Raw genomic sequence first — 6,000 nt, forward strand, 5'->3', positions numbered from 1 at the left:
TCTTCTTCTTCTTCTTCTTCTTCTTCTTCTTCTTCTTCTTCTTCTTCTTCTTCTTCTCCTCCTCCTCCTCCTCCTCCTCCTCCTCCTCCTTCTTTAATCTTAGGTTTATGAAGCTTCATTCCTTGATAATATTGTGAAGATAATGTCTAATATTTGATGAAAATATCTTTCCTGTTTTATGTTTGAGATTAATTCTGTGCTTTTAATGACACCAAAATACTATTCACAGAAACACTTATGATACTACCTTTTCAATTCCCCCATTACTTTTTTATTAAATAAATCAATTTTTTTTGTACTGTGACATGAGAGTTTAGATCTTCTAATTTGACTGTCCAATCAATGAAGCTCCTTTATTGAAAGTATTCAGTTAGGCCAAGTTGCCAGAAGAACAGATTAGTGCCTAGTCCATTCATCTTTAGAGAGGCTTCATCCAGCAACTGATTGGAGCAATACAGAGACCAATGGTCAAACAAAGTGGAGCTTGGGGAATCCCATGGAAGCAGGGGAGGAAGAATTGTAGGATCCAGATGGATCAAGGACACCAGGAGAACACAGCCCACAGAATCAACTAAGCAGGGCTCATAGGGGCTCACAGAGACTGAAGCAACTATCATGGAAAAAGCATGGGTCTGATATAGGTCCTCTGCATATATGTTACTGGTTATGTAGCTTGATGTTTTTGTGGGACTCCTAACTGTGGGAGTGGGGGCTGTCTCTGACTCTCTTGCCTGCTCTTGGGACCCTTTTATTCCTACTGGGTTGTGTAATCCAGCCTCGATATGAGGGTTTGTGCCTAGTCTTATTGAAACTTGATATGCTGTGTTAGATTGATATTCCTGGTAGGCCTGCTCTTTTCCAAAGGTAATGGAGGAGCAGTGGATCTGGGGAAGAGAAGAGGTGGTGGGGGGAGAACTGAGAGAAGGGGAAGAAGAGGAAACCATAGTCAGGATATATTGTATGAGAGAAGAATACATTTAAAAAAAAGGAATATTCAGTAATTATTCATTTTGACTGTCAACATACACTTACAATTTAGAATCACCTGAGAAGAGAGTTTCAAGTAGGGGTTGTGTAGGTCAGGTTAGCCTGTGTCTGTGGGTTCTTATTTTGACTACCTTAACTGATGTGTGGATGACCCCATCCTTTGTGGGTGGCAATGTTTCCTAGGTTTGGTTTCTGGACTGACACAAGTGAAAAAATGATTATATTCCTTTCTCTCTGCTTTTGATTGTGGATGGGATGTGACTAGCTATTTGAAGTTCCTACAACCTTGATTTTCCTTATATGATAAACCGGGAATGTGGTGATATATTGTGTATCAAATAAAGCTTGCCTGAAGATCAGAGGACAGAGCCAGTCACTAGATTAAACATAGAGGCCAGGCAGTGGTGGCACACACCTTTAATCCTAGCACTCGGGAGTTCAAAGCCACCCTAAATTACACGAGATTGATTCAGTATAGGAGAGAAACAGAGACAGGAAGTGGTGTTACACACCTTTCATCCCAGTACTTGAGACCTCATGCCTTTACTACTAGTATTTGGGAAGCACACATGCCTTTAATTCCAGCACTAGGAAGGAAGTGACATGGCTGGTCAGAGAAAGGCATATGAGATGTGACGAGACAGGGGCTAGAGCATTTTCCTTTTGGTTCAGGACCCAAAGGCTTTCAGTCAGAGGATCCGTGGAGACAGGATCTCCCCTCCCATTTGTCCTGAGGATTTCATAGTGGTGAGAAGTTTCTCTAGTGGCTTGTTCCTTTATCTCTCTAATCTTTCAGCATTTACCCCAATATCTGGCTCTGGGGTTTTTTATTGAAAGACAGTTTAAGATTTGTGCAACACTGGAATTTGAGCTCAAAGTTTTTCTCCCTTAAGATGCTTTTTGGCAGACATATTGTCAGAGTATCAGAAAGGAAACTGCAACATGAACTTTAGCATTTATTTTTACAGAAGTGACACTTAATAAGGGCATAGTCATAATCATAAACAAGTCAGCCATGTCAATATAGGTCAGCTTCTAGAGTATGTAATCTACCCTGTTGGCATATACATTTAATTTAACTTTATGTACAGCTTCATGTACAATTTTGGAGTCATGTTGTATTGGAGGATGTTTCATTGTTTGATATTTTTAAAGATTTATTTTAGTTTTGATTCATATTTATGTGTGTATGTGTGAGTATTCACCATGTGTGTTCAAATTCCTGCAGAAGCAAAAAGAGAGCCAGAGAGTCCTTGTAGCTGGAAGTACAGGCAGTGGAGAGCAATGTGACATGGGTGCTAGAAACTGAACACTGGTTTTTTGGAAGACCTGCTATGCACTCTGAACCATTAAGCTGTATCTAAATTCTCATTTGCTTGATTTTTCAAAATGTTCACAAAATCCCCTGTAGACAAATTTCTAAGCTGTCTTACTAAAAAAAAAACAAAACACGGAGCCAAATATAGAAGTGAAAGCCTTAGAGATCAGGAAAAACAGAATAGCCACCAGTTAACCTTACCTCACCATGCTACAGCTTCCAAAGTGAGCTACTTCCTGTTTACCCATGCCTTTATTGCCTTGCTGTTCTGTCTTCTCATTGGCTCTTATCCCAGCTACCACACTTCCTTGTCACTGCCTGTCTGTACAGATCTCCATGTCTCTATGGTTGGTACTTGAATTAAAGGCATGTTTCACAATTCTTGGATCTGTTAAGCCTGCCTGCCAAATGATAGGATTAAGGGTGGGTGTGCTACCACTGCCTGACTATTGTGTTTACCTAAAACAGCTTGCTATTTCCTCTGATCTCCAGGCAAACTTTATTTATTAATATGCAAAAAATTATCACCACATTTCAGCACAAATGAAATATCACCACAATCCCCATTCCTCAAACCATCCCACTTGCTCATAACATGTTACTGTACAACAGTTTCCCCTGAGATTTCAATCTTCCATCTGGTAAGAAAGTTTGGTAAGAGACAGAATGTTAAAAGGAAGTCAAAACAACAGATGTTCTAAGTGGAGGAGAAGCATTCAATCCTGAAGGGAAGCTCGTTGACTTTAAGAAAATCAACAACCCAACAGATTTAGGAAGTCACTGAAACTGGCCAGATTCACCAGGATCCTCCCTCCCTCATGTACATAAGCTCTAAGGACTTCTGACAGTCACCGTTGGACAGGCTGAATTGACTAGGAGAAAGACACTCAACCATCCCAACCACCTGAAAGAAGCAGAGACCAGCCAAACTGCTTGAAAAGAGGCTCAGACCAACAGAACTGTCTGAGAAGGACACTTTCTAACTTATTGAGCTTCTTATAGTACAATACAGGTTCCAACCTCTTTCCTGAGTTGTCATGCATTCTACGGTGGGTATTAGTGACATAACTGTTTTTAAGTCATTTCTTCTCTTGTAAGTAATTCCTTACCCATATTTTTGTAAGTAACATCAACAAATCCATTGGTCAGCCAAGTTGGATTATGGTGGTATCTGTTTGTTTTTTCTGTCATCCGTTTCCTATGTGGGGTGAGTAATCATTTATTCACAGGTCTTCAGGAATAATATCAAATGACACATGTATTAGCTTTACATTTATTTTTTATAGTTTTAGTTTAATTTTTATTGGGGTCATAGAAAATACTTCATGTGATTTTAAATTTTGTGAATTTTTGCAATCATTTTTAAGGACCAAAATTTGCTCTATGTTCATAAATCTTGCACAAGTACTCAGGAATGTGCTTACATCATTGGTTGGGTTTTTAACTAGTGTCAATTAAACTAAATTAGAAGAAAATACTCAAATATCTGCATTCTTACTTACCAATTTTCCCTTTAATGATTTTTTTTTAAAAATCAATTACCTTGAAAATAACTGTTGAAATGTCTAATTATAATTCTAGATTTCTCTCATTTTTTTCTTTTATCTCTGTTCATTTTTTGCATCAGGTATTTGAAATGCTATTATTGGGTACATATTTTTAGGATAGTTACCTTGTCTTATCTCTGGTAACAGTCTATGCTCTCAAGTGTAATTTTCCTAATGTTAATGTCATCAGTTCTTTTTTAGTTTGCACTGCATACCAGTTTGCAAGGTGTTCCATTCTTTAACTTTTAAATTAGTCCCTTTACACTGAAACAGGCATGCGTATTGTTCTTTTTATGGCATTCTGAAAAACCCACTGTTCTAAATTCAGAGAATCAAGATCATTAATTCTCAATTTCTTTTGTCTTAGTACTACTCTGTACATGCTCAAAATGATGAAGATTCTGAAAACTCTTGTATCTATTTGCATATGCATTTATCTTTAACTCTAATAATTGAAAATTAAGTATGCATTAATCAATTACTTTCAAAATAAGAATGAAAATCCTATTACAGTTAATATTGAAACATTTTGCATTTAGAAAAGTTCACAGAGTGCCTTATGTTATTATTACACTAAGAAAGTATCTTCAAGTCCCCAGGAAGCCTGCAATATAGATGTAACAGTGTTTCACAGAAGCAAGCAATGCACAGAGAATCCTCTCTTGTGGTCCAAATAATTCATCTTTCTCTTATAAAGGCCCAATTCCTTCAGGTCTTGCCAAAACCTTGGGTCAACTTCCTCAGCATCACACCTCTCTCTGCCTTAGATAGGTGCAAGTAGAACGTTAAATGTCTTCCTACTCATTCACATTGCCTCTTCATTGGGTTTAATCTTTCATGAGAAGACTATGCAAAGCTATTTGACTTTAGGCTATGTCTACTTTCTGCAGGGCAAATATCCTAAAGGTTAGAAAAAACCAATCTCCACAGTCTTTCTAAAATGGAAGAGACTGGAACAGAAAAGTTAAGGAGAATCAACAGCATTTTAATTTAACAAGGACCTGAGACAAAATAGACCAGGGATCTAGGGAAAAAACAAATACTAATAGAATGCAAAATGAATGTAGTGATAAAAATGAGCCCTGATGATATTTTGCTATACTCATAGATCAGTATCTTTCTCAGCCAACAACAGAGAAGCCTCCTCCTACAATAAATAAGAACAAATACAGAGACTCACAGCTGGATAATGTGTGGAGAGTGAGAGATCTTGGAGCACTCAGTCCTAAATGGGATGGTTCCATCAAGTCCCTTCCATCAGACCTCAGAGAACCTGTCAAGAAGAGGCAGTAAGAGTGTATGTCCACGGGGATGGAAGACATTGAGGAAACAAGACCCTTTAAAAACAACAGGATACAGACGCATATGTAATCACAGAGACTGTGGCAGAATGCACAGGGTCTGCACAGGTTTGGGCCAGATGTGATCTTTGATCTGAAAGGGAAATGGACGTACTTCTCCATCCCTAACCTAGAAACTGTCTCCAATTGATAACTTCTGGCTAAAGAAAAAGTAGTTTCTCCAATGGAGTTTCACCAGGTAGAAAAACCACTGTTAAGGGCAGATCTCAAGGCCAACTGTAGATGTCCAACATAAGATGAGCTCAATGGCATCTTTGTAGGCTCTTTTTGTACCATATTTGTCAGGGATTTTTTTAAAGCTTTATAGACCCTTTGTGTTTATATTATGTGGGCTTTCTGTGTGCAGGAACATGTGTGTAGCTGCACAAGAAATATGAGTTTCTTGTCTCTGTTTTCATTGTATCTTATATTGTTGCTATTTATTATAGACGCTTGTTTGTATTTTAATGTGTGTAAGGGGGAGGATATCTGGGTAGAAAGGGAAGTGGGAAGGATATGGGAGGAGTTGAGGGATGGGAAACTGTAATAAAAATAGACTGAAGCAGCAATCATGGAACCTGCATTGGACTATGCTAGGTCCTCTGCATATATGTTGTGGTTTTTTAGCTTGGGAGTTTTATGGAACTCATAACAGTGGATTGGGAGCATCTCAGATTCTTTTACCTGCTCTTGACACCCTTTTCTTCCTGCTGGGTTGCCTCATTCAGCCTTCATATGAGGGTTTGTGCCTAATCTCATTACATCTTCCTGTGCTATATTTGCTTGAGATTCCTGGGAGGCCTGCTCT

This window comes from Peromyscus eremicus, chromosome 5 (assembly GCF_949786415.1).
Source record: "Peromyscus eremicus chromosome 5, PerEre_H2_v1, whole genome shotgun sequence".
In the NCBI taxonomy this organism is placed as follows: Eukaryota; Metazoa; Chordata; class Mammalia; order Rodentia; family Cricetidae; genus Peromyscus; species Peromyscus eremicus.